Source organism: Hypanus sabinus, chromosome 6 (assembly GCF_030144855.1).
Source record: "Hypanus sabinus isolate sHypSab1 chromosome 6, sHypSab1.hap1, whole genome shotgun sequence".
Lineage (NCBI taxonomy): Eukaryota > Metazoa > Chordata > Chondrichthyes > Myliobatiformes > Dasyatidae > Hypanus > Hypanus sabinus.
In genome coordinates, this window is record NC_082711.1 from 105,982,515 (window position 1) to 106,002,427 (window position 19,913).

General features: G+C 41.5%; 1 long non-coding RNA gene across 1 annotated transcript in view; it reads left to right on the forward strand.

Moving 5' to 3' along the window:
- Positions 1-230: 230 nt before the first annotated feature.
- Positions 231-19,913, forward strand: part of LOC132395060 (uncharacterized) — a 50,895-nt gene continuing 31,212 nt past the window's right edge. The window contains exons 1-2 of the long non-coding RNA XR_009512508.1: positions 231-342; positions 10,406-10,554. This is a non-coding gene — a long non-coding RNA (uncharacterized LOC132395060). The remainder of the gene's footprint in view (positions 343-10,405; positions 10,555-19,913) is intronic.

Below are 19,913 nucleotides of genomic sequence, written 5' to 3' on the forward strand. Positions count from 1 at the left end.
CAGCTCCATGGGAACTTATAAAGAAAAGGATTACAACTTGAGATTTGTGTTTAATATGTTACTTGGTTTTGCATTTTTGTTTAGTCCGTGACTTTGTGCTTGGAATTCTGATCTGTTCCATGTTTATTGTGTTTAAATCGGTTACTTTGTTACTTGTTTCCCCATGCAGTTGGTTTATGGATGACTCATTTCACAATGGCCATATCAAATTTGAGTTGAAATTTGGGCGACTTTATTCCAGATATGAGTTGCCCACATTTCAGAGGAAATTGAGCACTTGGGGAGCAATTCCTGTGGTTCTACTGTTTTTGTGTTTTCTAAGTACTCAGTGACTAATCAGAGGTGAGTGCATTCGTATCTCCCTGCATTACAGAATGACAAAGTGGTGGGTGCTATTTTGTGGTGAGAGATCCTGTTATACATTCCTGTGTATGAGGGATCCTTACTACATCACAGAAGGGATGCCACTGACATCGATCCCTTTGACAACAAAGAAAAGACTGTTGGGGAAATGATCTGGCTTCTCAGGTTTTGGCTTTCTGTTTTGGTGGAGCTGGGAGGGAGCAGTCTATTCCAGCCAACCTCAACCCAGAGTACGGCTAAAGCCTTAAGCGATCTGAGACTCAATAACCCTGGTGGAGTGAGTGCTTTAAGGGCTCATATTTCCCTATGCTTCATTTGTTTAATTGTAAAGTCCTGACTCTTAAAGTGATTTCTCTATCTGACAGAGTGTTGTTGTAGATGGTACAAGGTGAAAGGTCGATGGCAAGTGTGAGCAGGGGCAGTCTGGGATGGCTGTGTCTATGCCAAATGGTGTTGTGAAGCTAGGAACATGTTGGAAGCTGAATGGCACTTACTGGATATGCAGATCCTAGGCCTACCTGTTGTCCTCACAGGGTGTTGTGGTTGATATGTGGTGCCATACGTATGCCACCCCAAACCCCTGGATGAGCACCTTGTCCATGCCGGTTGGTAGGAGGGCTATTACAAAGGAGGAAGATATTGAATGATAGCTATTCTCAGCATGGTACAGCTAGACTGTCCTGGGAACTGATTTTGAAGGCCTTGGATTACCTGCTCACAAATGAAGCTGGCACTTGTACTGTTATTGGTCAAGAATGCTGCACCTACATTCCTGACAGGTTGGGTAACATCACTCACCTGGTTGGTCACATCTCACAGTCAGTGTAGAAGATCAAGTGGGGGACCAGCTCATTGGCTATTACACTCCAGAGTAGGGCTGGTAGCCATTTGCAGCATAGGGAGGCTGGTGGATTACTGTGGTGTCCTGGGAGATGACTGTTTGGTTTAGTCACCTGAACCCAATACTGGGTTTACAGTACTGGGTATTGCACTCTTATGATCTATGTATAAGTTAGTTGAGTGTTCATGAGAGTCATGCTAGTCAGAGGGCTGGATCATCATGTTCGCAACTTTCGAGGGGTGGTGTGTCCTGTGTGGAATATGCCTTATTCTGATTGTCAAAAGTTGCTTCCATCATGATTAGTTAGTTTAGAAGCTGCAGCTGCTTTTCCCATTGGGTAACTGTCTGGTGTCCAGTTTCGAATATCTTGGGTATATAATATAGCATGTTGAAGGGGCTTGGTCTCTTCTTCCTGTGTTTAAGGCAAGACCATTGGGAAGGTATGCTTTGCATACACTTGTAACTATGTAAACTTGATGAATGTATGTCTGTCTGTTGAGTATTCAGCTCTGTATTGTCTGCAACTTGGGGAACATGAATGTTTGGTTGAATTTTTACTGTTTGCAAATAAATGAGTAATATAACTATTTGAAGTCAGTGCATTTCCCCTCTCACTTGCTGGATCCGTGAACCCGGTTGCACATTACACTATGGTGTGAGTCTAAGACCAGAGGACACAGCCTCAGAATAGAAGGACTTCCTTTTAGAATAGAGATGAAGAGGAATTTCTTTAGCTTGAGAGTGATGAATCTATGGAATTTGTTTCCACAGGCAGCTGATTTAAGGCAGAGGCTGATTGATCAAGGTATGAAGGGATGTTGGGGGAAGGCAGAAGATTGGGGCTGTGAGGTAAAAAGGATCAGCCATGATTGAGTGGCAGAGCAGTTTTGATGGGCCAAGTAACCTAGTTCTGCTCCTATATCTTATGGTCTTATGCTTTAAAATTTTTGATCAACAGATCTACACCACCCTTGCCTGTTTGCCTATCCTTTCATTACAATTTGTATCCTTAGACGTTGAGCTCCCAACTAAGATTTCCTTTTAGCCACGACTCAACGTTGAGCAGAACTTCATATCTGCCATATTCTACCTGCCCTACGTATCATCTGTAGCCAGTGTGTATTCAAATATAACATCGTCAGTACTATATTCAAAATCATTTTCAACTTTGCCCCCATGTTGTACTTCAGCTCCGCCCACTTACTGCATTTTTGCCCAATGATCTGTTTGCCCTTCCTCAGAATCTCACCTTACACAACAATGACTCATATACAAACTGCCCCATCCTGAGCCCTGTCACACCGATTCTTACCTCCTGCCAAATTCGTCTAAATCAGGGGTGGGCAAACTTTTTGACTTGAGGGCCACAAAGGGTTCTAAAATTTGACAGGGGGGCTGGACCAGGAGCAGATGGATGGAGTGTTTTGGTAATACACCTCATAAGAGAAAATAAAATATCATGGGATATGTAGAAAACATTTGCTTTAATTTCAATTGAAAATGAATAAATGCATTACAACAAAATATCTGTCTTTGAAGTCCCATGGTATTTAGCTATTTATTGAAATGACTTTTAAAACACTGAAAATTAAATGAATAAAATACAGCTTTTTTTAATAGTAACAGTTATTATTTTAAAGCACTGAAAATTCTGTTATCCTTCAAGATATTATCATCATCACTCTCCTCCTGACTGTCTTTATTTCAAAAACGGTAGGAGATGCAGGTCTACTTGTCCTGCTCCTTCTTATTCAATTGTCCCCTGTGCCAAAACTCAACAACAACCCGCACAATGACAGAACAGTGAGAGCATGTCAGTATGCGGAGCTCTGTGCTCGCAAATCCCCCCAGGCTATCTCCCTTAGCCGGAACGCTGGCTAATTGTGAGCCGGTTCGGATGTGCCAGGAAATGGGTCGCCACAAGGTCACAAAGTAAAGCGCAAATGTGGAGTAATACACTGCACCTCAACAAAGGTCAATGTATATAGAGTGCGTCATCTATTGGGAAAACACCAGAATTGCGGGGAAAAAAGTGTTAACAAGGTTTATTAATATAATTTCATAAAGTTCTGCGGGCCGGATTAAAAAGCTTAACGGGCCGTAGTTTGCCCCTGCCTGGTCTAAATCATCCCCAAAAGCTCTAGCAAACCTGCCTGGAAGGGTACTGGTCCTCCTCGAGTTTAGGTGTAACCCATCCTTTTTGTATTGGTCATACGTTCCCCAGAAGAGATCCCAATGATCCAGAAATCTGAAACAATTGGCCCCTGGCACCAATTCCTCAGCTGCACATTCACCAGCCAAATCATCCTATTCTCACCCTCACTGGTGCAAGGCATAGGTGGCCATCCAGAGATTATTACCCTGAAGGTCCTGTTTTTCAGCTCTCCCTATATTCCCTCTCCAGGTACTCATCACTTTTCCTATCTATGTCATTGATCGCGATAAGTACCATGAGTTCTGGCTGTTCATCCTCCCCCTTTAGAATGCCATGGACATGATCCGAGACATCTTTGTCCCCGGAACCCAGGAGGCGCCTACCATCCAGTTGACTCTTCCACATCCACACAATCTTCTGTCTGCTCCTCTCACTATAGAATTCCCTATCACTACTGTACGCCTCTTCTCCCTCCTTCTCTTCTCATCTACAGAGCCGGACTCAGTGCTGGAGACCCGGCTGCAGCAGCTGTATCCTCTCCAACAGTACGCGAAGCACTGTAGTTTTTACTGAGGGGAAAAGCCACAGGGGTGCTTTGCACTGTCTGCCCATTCCCGTTCCTTCTACTGACAGTCACCCAGCTATCTGCCCCCTGCAACTTCTGGGTGACTACCTCCCTGTAAGTCCCATCAGATCTGGCTCGAATGCTCACAGCGGTTTCTACAGGGTCAACTAAAGGTGCTACCGTTCTACTTAATTATCATGTTAAAACTCAAGTACTGCAGGTCTACACCATCAGCAAGTTGCTCACTGGCAGAGATAAAAAAGGAGATGCTCAACGTGCTGCTGCCTGAATAGGTGGAGGCTTACACTCAGATAGATTTAAAATGGGCAGAGAGGTCTGGACTATATACACATATATTTATCTAAATGTGGTTCTGCTATGCAAAGACCGGGCTGCAAAGACCGGCTTCACTTAGAGACCACTGGGGGCCAGTTGACAGATAATATCAGTGGGCTGGGTGTATGGACTATATATGTCTCATTTGGCTGTATTCATGATTATTCATGAATGGTTAAGTGACAATTAAACTTGTAATGAACTGAAATGAATTCATCCCCATTTCATTTGCCTGTATGAGTTGAAGGTCATCGAGCTGCAGCTCCAATCCAAATATGGTACACAATCATGGGCACAAAGCCAGTAGAGTACGGGGCTAACAGGCTTCTGGTATATCTGTACTGATGGTGACTGTGGAGGAGAAGTTTTACCAATCTATACTGACAGGAGTCTGCAGGTGGGGAAATCTATGATCCAGTTGCACAGGGAGTTATCAAGGTCTAGGTTTTGGAGCTAGTTTCAAGGGGATGATAGTGTAGAATGCTAAGCTGCAGTCAATGAAGGACATCCTGATGTCTACATCTTCATTGCCCGGATGTTTCAATATTAAATGAAGAGCCAATGAAATAGTATCTTCTGTTGACTTGTTGTGATGGTAGGCAAATTGGAGCAGATCCAGTCACTCGTCAGGTAGGAGCTGAGGTATGTCATGACCAAACTTTCAAAACACATTTACAGTGGATATAAGTGCTACTGGACGATAGTTAATGAGGCAAGTTAACATATTCTTCTTGGGCATAGGTAAGATTGAAGCCCGCTTGAAGCAGTTGGGTAGGAACCATAGACTGCTGAAGAGAGGTTGAAGATGTCCATAAACATCTTTGTTGTACAGTTGATTAGCACAAGTCTTCAGTACTCGGCCAAGTACACCATCTGCATCCAGATGCTCTCTGTGGATTCACCCTACTGAAGAATGTTCTCGTGCTGGCCTCAGAGATTGAAATTACAGGGTCATCGGGGGCTTTGAGGGTTACATGTTCTATTGCTCAAAGTGAGCAAAAAAGGCATTGAGATCATCTGGCAGTGCTCTTTCATTGTTGCCAACTCTACAAACAGTAACTTGGTTTCTGCCAAGAGGCAGTGATCTGCTCTCCTGTCTGTCTTGAATACTTAAAAGTTTAGTCCATAGCTCTGTCAAATAAAACAATCCAATTTCTTCTTGCTGGTCCTGACTGACTGTTTCAAACCTATGGAAATTAAAGTTACATAAAAATATCTACAAACTCATCTAGTGACAGCTCCCCAACTGCATTAAACCACTTAACCCTTCAACTGTGCCTGGGTGGAATACATATTGAATATTAAAGTGACTTCTCCATCACTGGCCGCTGGAATATTAATGGATGAAGCTGTACCACTGAGAGCATTACCAGAGTACAACAGGATTGTGATGTCAGGGACACCAAGCCCATTGTCACAGGGAGCCTTTTAAGACAAGAAAAAGTTCTTTAATTGTCAGTTCCTAAGCTAATTGAACACTGCTCAGAACCAGAGATTGACAAGGCCAGACATCACTAGAAAAACACATGTGGTGAGAAGCTGTCTCTGCCTTTAGTTTAAGGTGTCAAGATCAACAAAGGAAAAATGTTCATTTATATATTAAGCTTTTCCAGAACAAATTCAAGGACAATATCTGCAATTGTTATCTAAAATAAACATTGCTGCCAACAAATTCTATTGCACTTGAATGGGTTGGGTACATGGTCTTTGTAACGTCGTGGTGGTGGCTATCCTTCGCAGTCGATGGTCTTTGTCTGTTGATCTGTCACAGAGCGAAGACGCCTGTGCGTGTATTTGTTTAACATGCACTTGATATTGCACTCCAAGAAGCACACGATACTTCACAAATCAACCAACTGTTTCCAATGGCATGGAAACCACGACGACTGGAGCTGATGGATTTGTTGCAGCTTTCACAGCCGTTGAGTTTGAAGTAACTTCATCCGCCTGTTCCACCGTTGAGGCCTTGGTTGGATTGTTCTTTGTCAGGGACCTCACCCTCGACCTTACCGCCATGGGTGGCCCTACCAGGAGCAGAGCTCCAGACGGCATCACTCTCGAGATCTCAGGACCACACAAACTTCTCCACCACAATAAGGTGACAATCCAGGGAGAAGGGTCTTTGTTGCAGCATTATCAGGAACTGTTGAGATCTTGATTTAGTTTTCCAAACCACAGCAGCTACAGAGCTCAAGGCTTCTACTTACCAAAGGGTCTAACTATGTCCCAGCCAAAACTGAGGTCAGATCTAGGGACCAGAGGGTAGCAAATCAGCACCAATGGATCAAATTAGTGTGATCAGATCACATCAGCAATTAATTTTGTAATATGGATTGCTGATGGACGAATAATTATCAATCGGGGCTAAGATGTGTGTCAGCGAATGATGGCCGCTGGAGATGGCCGAGAATTGAGGAAGTCAATAGGACAGAAGTCTATAAGATGTCATTGCACCAGGAAGGTCCTGTTTTCTTGAAATTAACCACCAAGAGTCACTGATGAGACGTGCAAACACATTTCCACTTATAATTCTCTGGAAGAAGCCCTGAGTGGTGATAGAAGAACATTAAATCAAACCAATCCAAGCAAGATTTAAATAACCAGCTGTACTTCCAGATTAACACAGAAGGATCAGAAATGGTTGCTAGTGTTTTTAATTATGTGATAAGTGTAGATTATAGGGAGCAGAAATAATATCTAATTTCCAAACCTAACTTCCTCTTCCCATCATCCAAAATATGAGACATCCAGGCTTAATCTGAATTACATGGACGGAACTGATAGTACCTAGACAATGTATGTCACCATCCTTTGACTGCACTCTCTCCTGTGTCTTTGTCTAGAAGTCTGGCCTTGTAATAGTCAATCATGTGATAAAGATGAGGCCATCAGTCCATCAATGATTTGCTGTTTCTTTGAATGTGATAGCTCATTAGTCCCATTATAAGTATATACTCAATTTCCAATTGGATGATTACACAAGGTCAGTGTCTGATCTTTGAGAAATAAGTCAGCCAAGTGGCTTCAAAGAGATTACAAGTAAGAAGAATATTCAGCCCTACTTTTCCACATGAGGGACCTAATACATTTCTAGCCCACGTCCCTTTGGCTGTAAAGTCACAGTAGATCTCTGTCAGTACCTCCAGCTGAACTTGTTGTGTGTTTTCCCCCTAGCTGTCAGTCTGTGGTTTTGTATTGCCATGTGCTCCTGTCCCCGCTCCTGCTCTACTCCGGCCCCTGTATCACTGAGTACTCCATCTCTCATCTGTTTCTCATTATTACCGGTATTGCTGCCACCCATGTCTCATTGTGCTCCACCTATCATCTGCCTCTCTGGTTATTGCTCTGTGTATTTCAGTCCTGTACTTTCAGCTGTTTGTTGCCAGATTGTGTCAGTGAATTTCCTGAGCCTTTCCAGCGTTCGTATCTGTACTCTGTCTGTCTGAATAGTGATTCTGCCTGTTTCCTGATTCTGGTTTTTGGATTTCTCTGGATGTTTTGATCTCTGCCTGAACTTTAACGCCGACTCTGTTTGCACCTTGGGATTTGTTACTCAATTAATATCACAGTGTGCACAGTACTGGGTTTGCAATTGGATATCTGCTTCAATGTCCTGATAGTCTGACAGTGTCAACAAGTGGAATGATTGCTCTGCTTCAGTGTTGTCCTTTGTCTCTCCATATTGAAGTAAAGACAAGTTTGAAGAAACAATTAACTAGTCTGTTTCTGTTCTAGCCTACATCCCACCAGCTATTGCTTCATTACAGAATGGGCCTGGTCTGCTTGACCATTTGTACTTCAGTTGAGGACACCAACAGTTGTTTCCTTGCTAACGTACACAGGATGATGAAGCAACACAGCAGGTTATGTTGCATGAAGGCTCTCAGTCTGAAATGTAGAATGTTTATTCCTCTCCATAGATATTATATAATCTGAGTTTCTCCAACATTTTGTGTTTGCTGCTCTGCATCTCAGCATCTGCAGAATCTCTTGTGTTTGTTATTTACACTTTGTATCCCTTTCTGGTATTTGCCTTCTTCAAAACCTAGTTCCTGCTTACGCCATTATACAGTATGATTGTCACTATCCATACATGCTCGTATATGTGATGCCTTTAATAGAGGACTCCAGCCCATGGCTAATGTAGCCCTGGGCTGACACTCTGTACCATTTACATTGGTAGCTCAACTAGCCTCTCTCAAAGTCCAGGTCAAAAGCTAATCAGGACATCTAATATGTACTGGAGTGAGTTCAGTTTCAAGTATATAAACCTTTATTTTCAACAGGGACACTGGAGCAGATGGTTTAATTTCTCTAATCCTATGACAGCTGTAGAGCACTACAGTGGATATACAGAACTGTGTCTTAAGCTCCCTATATTTTTGTTTATATAAGGTTTCAAATGGAATGGCCTCCAGAGAGCTCTGATCTCAACATCATCGAGGCTGTCTGGAATTACCTGGAGAGGCAGAAGCAAGCAAGACAGCCGACGTCTGCAGAAAAACTATGACAAGTTGCCCAGGATGCTTGGAACAACCCTACCAGCTGAATTTGTTATAAATCTGTATGACTGTGTACATGAGAGAATTGATGCAGTTTTAAAGGCAAAAGCTGGTCGCACCAAATATTGATATGATTTAGTTTCTTACTGTTTACTGCTCTTCATGATAAATCTTTGATGTTTAGGAGCTTTTCATTTCATTACTTTTGAAAGTATCTTTGCTTTACAGAATTTCTTCACATATACCAAGGACTTTTACACAGCACAGTAACTCACTGGATCATACACCTTACATTGACAGATGCAAATAGTGTTCCAGTTATCTGGCGTTCAGCTCCATTCCTAAAGCAATGCAACTAGAATGTTCCAGATTACTCGTGTGGAAACCCTATACAGAATGGATAAATATCACCATCATAGATACCAGAGTTTCTGTTGATGCAGGAAAACTTGAGCAGCACACACAAAACGTTGGAAGCATTCAGCAATTCAGGATAGGAACCGGAGGGGAATAAACAGATGCAGTTCTGAGCTGAGATCCTTCTATTTACCATTGGTACAGTTTATCTTTCCTTGACTTAAACTCTACATTTGCTTGCCTCCAATTTGCCCAGTTTACCATCTTACTGGTCCCACCATGAGTCAGTATGTGTGGGTGGCACTTGTCCTGTAATGTCATGTCTTCATCTTTGCTGTTAAAAATCCATTACGTTGATGAAATCAATTTCAGCAAAGTGTAAAATTGTAAAGAAATTTATCACAGCTCAATTATGCTAAATGTTTTTTGCATCACCACAGCTCATCAGATTTTATTGGCAATTAGTAGAGGATATTTGACAAAAGCCTCTATATTTTATGAAAAAACGATATAAAGAACCAGATCCTGCGACATAGCAATAATAAACACAAAAGTACTGCTTAATTTAAAGACTCATCTATAATCAAACAATTCCAAAATGTTAATGCAGGTGGATCAAGTAATGGGGTCATCCAACAGAATGCTACCTGTAACCTCAGGGTGAACTGCAAACAGAAGTAGGAAAGTCCTGCTTCACTAATGTATCCCGGTGGTGAGAGCATATCTGAAGTACTGTAGAGCAATTGTCTTTATTTTCTTTTTTCTTTTTCAATCTTTTTATTAGTTTTTTAAAAAAATCATAACATAATATTATATTACATATGCTATGAATACAATAGATTTAAAATTGAGTTGATAACAAGATAAAAATATCTTATTAAACTATCAACGAAAAAGGATCATACAATATCAATCTAATCTATATTGATTATACATGAAAAGATTAAAAATAATCATCAAAAGAAAAAGAAAAAAAATGTATATTTAAAGAAATAATAAAAAAATAAACCTAAACTAACATGGGCAATAATAATAGTTTATAAGTATATGATAGTGTCAAAAACTCCGGAACTCCACACCAGAACAAGAATAATAAGAGTAAAGGTCTGGAAGAAGTCAAATTAATTCATATGAAAGTGTCGAATGAACGGTCTCCAAGTTTCTTCAAATTTAATTGATGAATCAAAAATAGTACTTCTAATTTTTTCTAAACTTAAGCAAGAAATAGTTTGAGAAAACCATTGAAATGTGGTAGGAGGATTTACTTCTTTTGTCTTTATTTTCAGAAGGATATTAAAACACTAGCTGCGGTTGGCAGAAGATTTACTAGACGAACAATTGGAAGGAATGGGTTGTATTATAAGCAAAAGGCTTGGGTCCACTGGAATGCGGAACTGAAAGATGACTTCATTGAACTCTGAGGAGTCATGATAAGGTAATAGTGGAGAGAATGTTTCCACATGAGGAAGACTTCAGAACAATGAGTCCCTCTTTAAAAGTAAAGGATCACCACTTTAGACTGGCAGGAATCCATCCCCTCCCCTCCTCAGTAGCCCTTTGGGCTTCAAATTCACGTCCTCAAAGAGTGGTGCAAGGAGAGTCTTTGAATATTCAAGGAGGTGACAGACAGGTTCTTGAGGAGCAATGGAGTGAAAGATGGACAGGAATGTACAGTTCAAGTTGCATTTAGATCAATCAAACTTATTAAGTGATGGTGCAGTTTGAGGGACCAATGAGCCTTCCCCTGAACTTAATTTATAAATTTAGCAGACTTAGAAATTCTGGTTTTAGTTTTAAATTATTTTGTCTGGGGAAAAATCCTTTTTTTGGCTTTTCATAATTTTATTGGTTAAAACTTTCAGTATTCCTCAAAATAATGGACAGATAATCAATCAACAGTATATCATAAATGTCATTAAAATCCAACACCTGTTTCTGTGTGCTTAGCTGTAATATGAAACAGGTTAGCTCAAAGTCTGTCACTTTGCAAAGAGAGCAGGATATTACCTGTCAGAGCTGGTTGAAATGCTAAACTCCATTCCTACAGCAGTGCTCTTTTGTTGCACTGTTCCATCCTGTCAGTCCCACCGCTTTACTAGCTATTTATGCAGCCCCCTGCTTCAAATCTATCCAGCTTACAAGAGCCATTCTGATGCCTTGGATCAGTACGATGAATTATGTGTGTGTGTGTCACTTGCTCTGCAATGCCACTGCTTGACCAGTCCAGCTCAAAGTTACCCATAAAATCAAGTATAGCAAAAACAATCAGGCAAATATTTTCCATTAGGCAGTGCTATTAGTTGTGTATAGTTAACTAGTAGTAGACAACATATGAGCAGAGGCTTATCCTTGATACTTGCCTTAAGCAGTGAAAACATACCAGCTGTTTACCTTGTGTGGTTTAGAGAATTCATTTGTAAAATGTTAGGAGTACTGGCGAAGAAGGTTATTTGGATAAATATCATGGTACCATTTATCACAAGCAGAGTTAAGAAGTAGGAAGTTTAAGCCTCGGTTCTAGAGGCAATTCTTGGGACCATATCTGGAAAATGGTGTACAACACTGGTCATATTTAAGGAAGTCTGTGAGTACATTGGAAGATGTTCTGGGAAAGGATCACTGGGCTAATATTTGAAGTGTACAGGGATGTTGCCTTATGAGGAATGTTTGGGCGAGCTTTTCTTGAACTTAGTAGAGTTTAAATATTTCCTCTACTGGGAAATTGAGAGCTAGAGGTCACTTTAAAAATCAGATGTCACAAACTTGAGAAGCACCTGGGGCACAAATCTTCTGCCAGAATGTTTGTCTATGGAACTCAATTTCTCAAATGCGTGGTAACTCTGTTTAAATATGTATATTTAAAGCAGGCAGAGGTAGATTCTGATAAGCAAGGGTGTGACGGGTTACAATGAGTGGGTGTGAATGCAAATCTGAAGTTGTGCATACAAGACGTATTTAATGATGGAGAAAGTTAAGGGACTGAACTGTCTTTTACTAATCCTTACCTGTACCATTGTTTGTCAGGATTAGAAACACTGTCTTTGTTTAATTATTGTGACTAAGAATATCAGTATTTATTTTCAGGCATTTATTTGTGTTTATTGATAGAAATTTTCAGAATTCCTCAGAATTATGGACAGATAATTAATCAATAACAGTGTACCTTAATTATAAAATTTACAATCCAAAATCTTAACTGTTTCAGTGTGCTTACCTGAAAATTGACACTGGTTAGCTCAAAGTTCACCACTTTGCAAAGAGATCAGGGAAACAGCTGTCAGAGTTGGTTAAGTTCCATTCCTGCAGCAATGTTCTTTTGCGGCACTGTCTCATCAAATTCACTTCTACAAGAACAAAAAGTGATGCACAGTTGGTGTAGATTGTCCTCCACTGTGCAAGCCTCCTGCTTTAAAAGTATCCATTTCACAAAAGGCCTTGTGATGCCTTGGATCCGGGTGATGTACAACGTGAGGGTGGGGCTTGCTCTGTAATGTCATTGCTTGATCTTTCCAGGTCAATGTTGCTCATAGAATCAGGTTGAGGAAAAAAATCCATTAGGTAAATACTGTTCCGTTTGGTACTGCTATTAGTTGTGCATATTTAAGCAGTGGTAGAGAACATGTAAATAAAGGTTATCCTTGTTACTTGCCTAAAGCAATGAACATATAAAGAACAGAGCTTCTACAATAGGGCAATGCTGATCATGATGCTAACAGTTTTGGACAGGCTAATCTTGTATTTAGTACAGGTTAGAATCAGGTGCGAGGAAATTTAGCTGAACCGAAGAATTGTGAAAGGATACACGTGAAGAGGATATTTCATCTTCTGGGGAATCTGGAACTAGAGGTCACTTTAAATGTAAAGTGACAAACCAGAGACAAACCTGAAACACATATTTTACTGCAGCATATTTGTCTATGAAACTCTATTCCTCAAATAGCAATGGAGACTCTATTTAAATATGTATAATGCATTTTGAAATAGATTCTTGATAAACAAGGGTAAGAAGGGTTACCACAGGTGGATGGGAATGCAAAGCTGAAGTTGAGTGAAGTTATCCCCTTTAGTTCAAGAGCCTGATGCTTGAGGGGTATTAACCATTCGTGAACTTGGTGGTACTGACTCCTGAAGATATTGTACCTTCTTCCTGATGGCAGTAGTGAAAAGAAATCATGTTCTGGGTGGTGGGCTCCCTGATGATGGATGCTGGTTTTCTAAAAAAGCATTTTATGTAGATGTGCTCAATGGTTCGGAAGGATTTACCCACGATATACTAGATAAGCTCAATGATGGGGTGAGCTTTATCCAAGATAGACTGGGCCATATCCACTACTTTTTGTAGGATTTTCCATTTAAGGACATTGGTGTTTCAGTACCAGGCTGTAACGCAGCCAGTAAATATACTCTCCAAAACACATCTATAGAAGTCTGTCAAAGTTTTAGATATCATGCTGAATTTCCTCAAGCTCCTAAGAAAGTAGAGGCACTGTTGTGCTTTCGTTGTAATTACACTTACATGCTGGGCCCAGGCTAAGTCTTCCAAAATAATAACATCTAAGGTGCTATCCCACTCCACTTTCTGATCATCTGAGGACTGGCTCATGGACCTCTGTTTTCCTTCTCCTGAAGTCTATAACCAGCTCCTTAATCTTGCTGACATTGAGTCAGAGTCAATGAGTGAGTGAGTGTTCAGAGTGAGGGAATGTTATTGATGTAGGTGGAGAAAGTAATTGGGATAGTTATCATAATGTTATCAGGTATTATGAGCTGAATTAAATAAAGAAATAGGAATGTAAGGAGTTGTTGAATCCTGATCTGGAGTACAAGTGTGCATGGCTAGACTCATTTAATGAAGTTTGGAAGTGATTCAGGGAAGAGAACCCCTACAGTCCAAAAGCGTATGGGTTGGTTGGTCATTGTAAATTGTCCCATGATTAGGCTGGGATTAAATTAGGGGATTGCTGGGTGGTGCAGCTCAAAGTGCTGGAGAGGATTGTTCTGCATTGTGTCTCACTAAATAAATAGATAAAAGTGGACTGAGGGTTACATCTTGAGGATAAGTCAGCTTTATTCCATTGGAGTTTAAAATAGAGTGGCAACTTGATTGAAACATGTAACATCCTGAGCGATCTTAATAGGGTGCATGTGCTGAAGATGTTTCCTCTTTAAGATTCAAGATTGTTTGTTTGTCATTCTTCAGTAAACAAGTGTAAAGGAGAACAAGATGATTATTATTCTGGATCTGATACAGCATAGTAAAAATCATCAAGGGGAGATTCCTCTTACAGGGGAATTTATAGGGCCATTTTAAACTGAGGGGTAACTCAGTTAACGCAAACACGAGGCTCAACATATCCTTCAGTGGTTTGCGTGTCCTTGGAATTCTATTCCTCAAATGAAAGTACGATGAAAGTAAAAAGATACAGGAGCCTCAGGACCCACTCCACCAGGTTCAGGAACATTTATTACCCGTCAACCATCAAGCTCCAAAAGCAAAGGAGATACTTTCGCTCAACTTCACTTGTCCTATCATTGAAATGTTCCCACAACCTATGAGCTCACTTTCAAGAACTCTTTATCTCATGTTCGCAATATTTATTGCTTACCTATTTACTATTATTGTTTCTTTTTGTATATGCAAATACTATTGTCTTTTGCACACTGGTTGAATGCCCAAGCTGGTGCTGTCTTTCATTGGTTCTATTATGGCTATTATGGATTTATTGAGTATGCCTACAAGAAAACAAATCTCAGGGTTGTATATGGTTACATATATGTACTGTGATAATAAATCTACTTTGAGCTTTGAAATCTATTTTGAATAACAAGGGTGAAAGTTTACCACAGGTGGAAGGGAATGTAGAGTTGAACTTGCAGTTAGGTCACCAAAATCCTATAAAAAAGTAGAGCTCCTTGAGTGGCTGAACAATCTATCCTGATCCTAGCCTGTAAATTTATGGGCAGCTATTGCAAAGTTCTGCTTTTCTTTTAATTATCATGACAGAAAATTAAAATTACTGTTTAGTTTAAAATTTTCTGTATTGTTCAAAATTGGGAAATTTATCAATGACAGTATAGTCATCAAATATAAAAAGTAAATATGCCCAATTCAATAAATCAGTAGTAAATCATACTTGTTTTGGTGTTTGTGTTAAAATTGACACTGTTTGCAAATCACTGAAACTGCTCTTCATTCAATCACTCCAGCGTTGCATCAGAACACATCTCACATGTACTCTCTGGGTCGGTTCAAAGCTCAACACATTGCAAGGAGTTCAGGAAGTAGAATTACAAATCCCGGCTGCTATTAGTGGTTCAACTTCTTGGCTCCATTCTTACAGCAACGCTCTCGTGACCTCTGTCTAATTACATTCGCTCCTACAAAGAACAGAAAATCATTCACTGCACTGCCACTTCATGCTTGCACTCCACACCTCATAGTTTCACTGACCTGCTGTTATCTAAAGACCTCCTCTTGCCGAGAGTTACTGTATCACTTCCTGTCAGAGTCAACTTATGTTCAGATACTCCTGTATTAGCGTCACTCTATATATGTACAATCAGTCTATGTACATAAACTCATCTTATTTATTAATCTTACAGCCACACTCAACACTTAATTGTATAGTGTGCTTCATAGGAATATTTTTACATTCCTATTTATAGTGTTTTCATGCTTATTGTGTTTTTTTTTTGCACTGCATTTTATTTGGAGTAACAATCATTTTGCTCTCCTTTACACTTGAGTACTGAAGGATTACAATAAACAACCTTGAATCTGTACCTGGTGCAGGTTGCCTTCCCTAGACCAGCTGCTTGCGTTGCTCCCCACTGTAAATTTATCCAGTTTACAAACTTCTGGTGGTGATTTACCTCATTGTGAGACATTGTGTGAGGACGCAGAGAGTTATGTGTATCATATCTTCACCTGTCCAGTGCAAAGTAACTCATAAAATTAAATTTAGCAAAAAATACAGGAACAAAGTTTACTTCGGCCAAATATTTTTATGTTAGACACTACTGCTAGTGGTGCAAATATCTCCTCATCCATTAACAACAGTAAGGACCTCCACCAATCCAGAAAGCCCATGTCCTTTGTCAAAGCTGGAGACCAACCATACCCTCGGCTCAGATCACCAGCAGGCTTGCTCACCACGATGTTTGACTGGCAACTGAAAATCGATCTTGACAAGCAATTAAAGTTCCTGACTTAATCACATCATCATCACTGAGGACTGACATGGTCACCCTGTCAGAAACCTGAAGTATGTTTTGATGGTAGAATTGACAGTTCCTTGAGAAGACCGGATTGAGGAGGTGTTTGAACGTAGGAAGTCCATCTACTGTGAGTTGGTAGAGCAGTTCCAGCACAGGGGTAGAAGGTACAATGCAAGCTAGTGAAGGCGAGGTGTAGAGGTTTTTCTTGGAACTTACTCCACAGACCCTACTTTCTCCATGGGAGCTACAATGAGAAGAGGCATCAGCACTATCTCTGAGGCTACTGAATGTGCCTCCAGTTGGCTACGGATCAAGAGGTGTGACCCATGGACCAATACTGTTGGGATACAAGCTGTCTTCTGATCAACCCTAGCTTGGTCATTTGAGCTAGAGTGTCTGACATTGAAACACCTGAAACACCCACTGGCACCAAGTTACATCGCTGATGATGTGTCCCAGCACATCCTAAAATATATCTTAGCCACGGTGGGTGACTGAGAAAACTTAGATGTCAGCATGCCTCAGAATTGTTTGTGGGAAATGGAGCAGTCCCAATGTCCTGGAAATAGTTGAAATGGACATTGAACCCATGAACACTACCTCACTTCTTTAATATGTATTATTTCTCTTTTTGCACAATTTTTAATCTATTCAATATATGTATACTGTAATTGATTGATAAGTTTTCTTCTATATTATGTATTGCATCGAACTGCTGCTAAGTTAACAAATTTCATGACACATGCTGGTGATAATAAAACTGATTCTGATTCTGAAACACAACCTTTAACTTAAATATGATGCTTACAAAGTAGAAGGTAACTAATGGAGAGACAGTGGACAGCTGGGAAAGATGCCACCAGGGCAGGAAGGGCCAGCAATCCAAGCTGCAGCTTCGGAGAGGATGAAGCCCTACGTAGACCTGCAGAGACATACTTCCAGGGGAGCTCGAGAGGAGGTAGGACTTCAAGAACCTGCGCAGCCTAAAAATACATCAGGCCAAGATGAAATGCCTGGAGTAGGAGAGAGCAACGCCGTGCACCGGATTCACTCCTGGAGGAGCACGGCCCAGAGTCTCCCACACCATGCAGAGCAGCAGATCACCAAGTCCTGCCAAAGGGTTTCCGGCTGCTGTGTTGACTGTACTTTCTTCCGGCTGAGTTCCTTTAGCATTTTGTGTGCGTTTCTCAGATTTTCAGCATCTGCAGATTTTCTCTTGTGTGTAGCGGATCGTCGGTGGACTAAACCCGTGGAGGGAGCGGCTGCAGCTTGAGGAGGATCTAGTCCAAATCATTGAGCTAAGGGAGATGTTGATAGAAGATAGCCAGACCATGCCAGCTTTGCTACTGAGAGATCAAGGTCCCTTACACGGTGAACCGTAGAGTGGCCTAAATACACCAGCTGCACCAAAAGCTCCGATTGTTGGCTAAACAGTAGGAGGAGGGTGAGTGAGCAAGAAAAACCACCACTAGCTGAGATCCATAGTATCCTCAGTAGTAAACTAATGACACTGCATAGGGCAGAATGGCATGGGAGGGAGGGAGGGAGGGAGGGAGAGAGGAAGAGAGATTCCAAACCACAGATGCACTGTTAGCACCTCACATCATCCAAATTAGAGATGGACCTGCACCTTCCGAACTCCTGCAGTGACTCAGAGAGGGAGTGGAAGCTAGGAAATCATATAGCACCCTAGTAAATCCTCCCTTCCTGTGGCTGAGTTCAAAGGCACGGAGCCCAGCTGGAAGGAGATCTGGGAAAAAGAGCAGCCAGAGCTAGTTCTGCCCCTGGTCCGTCCCAGCAGGGTACCCAAGCACAGCCCTCAGCTCCTCCAGCTACCTCGGAAATTCCCTAGGGTTTTCTGGCATCAGGGAAATGTTGCAGACTAGTTGAGCGGTGCAGAGGGGGTGTGGACCCCAAAGAGAAGAACCCCAAGGATATTGAGGAATTTAGATCCATCTCGTTGCTTGGTATGGAATTGAAGGTATTTTTCAATATTGTTTCCCTTCAAAAAGGGTTGAGTTTCTTTTCAAAAATTGCTACGTTGATACATCTGAATAGAAAAGGGATGCCTGGAACACACAGATATGCTTTTCCAGCTGATCGTGGAAGCTCACCATGGAAGGGGAGACCTACCTGTACTACGGCTAGACCTCGTCCGTATGCACGGGTCATCACCACATGAGCTGGGGGAGTTTGCGGTGAACAGAAATCGTGTTCCAAGGAAGATGAAGGACCTCATCCTGGATTACTGTGGGAACCTCATACTGAGAGTTCCCTCAGGAATGAGCCCAACAGGCTGGCAATGGCTCGGAAAGAGAATTAAAACCAAATGTACAATCGTAGTGATCCTCTCCTCCCTGAGCGTTAACATGTTCCTTAAGGAAGCTGAAGTGGAGTGCAGAGGCCCTCTGCCTAAGACAGGCATACGGCAGCTCCCAAGCAGTTTTCATGGATGACCTCATGGTGACAACTACATCAGTCTCCGGCAGTAGGTGAACGCCCCTGGAGCTAGAGAGGCTCATTGTATGGGAAAGGATGAGCTTCAAGCCAGAGGAATCCAGGTTTCTGGTGTTAAGTCAAGTCAAGTTACGTTTATTGTCACTTAACTATACATGAAGAAGTCTACTGTCAAACGAGACAACATTTCTCCAGAGCAGGGTGTAAAGTACTGGAGTACACATTACAACACATAATAACTTAGGAAAGTAATGATAAAATCTGCAGGTGAATTGCACATAAATAAACAAAGTAAAGTGCATAAATTAAATATTGCCAGGTACAGAACAAATTAAACAGTGAGAATTCAGAAGCCTGATGGCCTGAGGGAAGAAACTGTTTCCCATCCTGACCACCCTAGTTTTTATGCATCATAGTCTCCTGCCTGATGGTAGAAAGTCAGAGAGGATGCTGGATGGATGGGTGGGATCCTCGGTAAGACTAAGGGCCCTGTGTATGCAGTGCTCCTGATAAACATCCCTGATGGATGGTAGAGAGACCCCTATGATCCTCTCAGTCATTCCCACAATCCTTCGTAGGGAATTCCGGTCCAATGCTCACAGATCCCACACCAGGTGGAGATGTAGCTTGTCAGAACACACTCAATTGTGCTCTATTGAAATTCAGTTAAGATGGTGGGTGGGGGGAGGGGGAAGCCTTGCTTGCTTCAATCTCCCTAGGAAGTGGAGATGCTGCTCAGTCTTCTTGTTTAGGGAGATGACATTGAGGGATCAGGTGATGTCATCTGTGATGTGAACTCCCAGGAACTTGGTGCACTTAACTCTCTCTACAAGGAACCATGTATTCACAGAGGGGATGGTTCATCTGCACCCTCCTGAAGTCCACAATGATTTTCTTTGTCTTATCCATAATCAGGCTTATGTTGTTCTTCTAACACCAGTCCACCAGCCGCTCTACTTCCTCCCTGTACTCCAAATCGTCGTCGTTATTGATAAAGCCAACCACTACTATGTCATCTGCAAACTCGATTATACAATTTGACCTGGATCCTGCGATACAGTCATGCATCAACAGTGGGTTGAGCACAGGACCTTGGTGAACACGGGTGCTCAGAGTAAT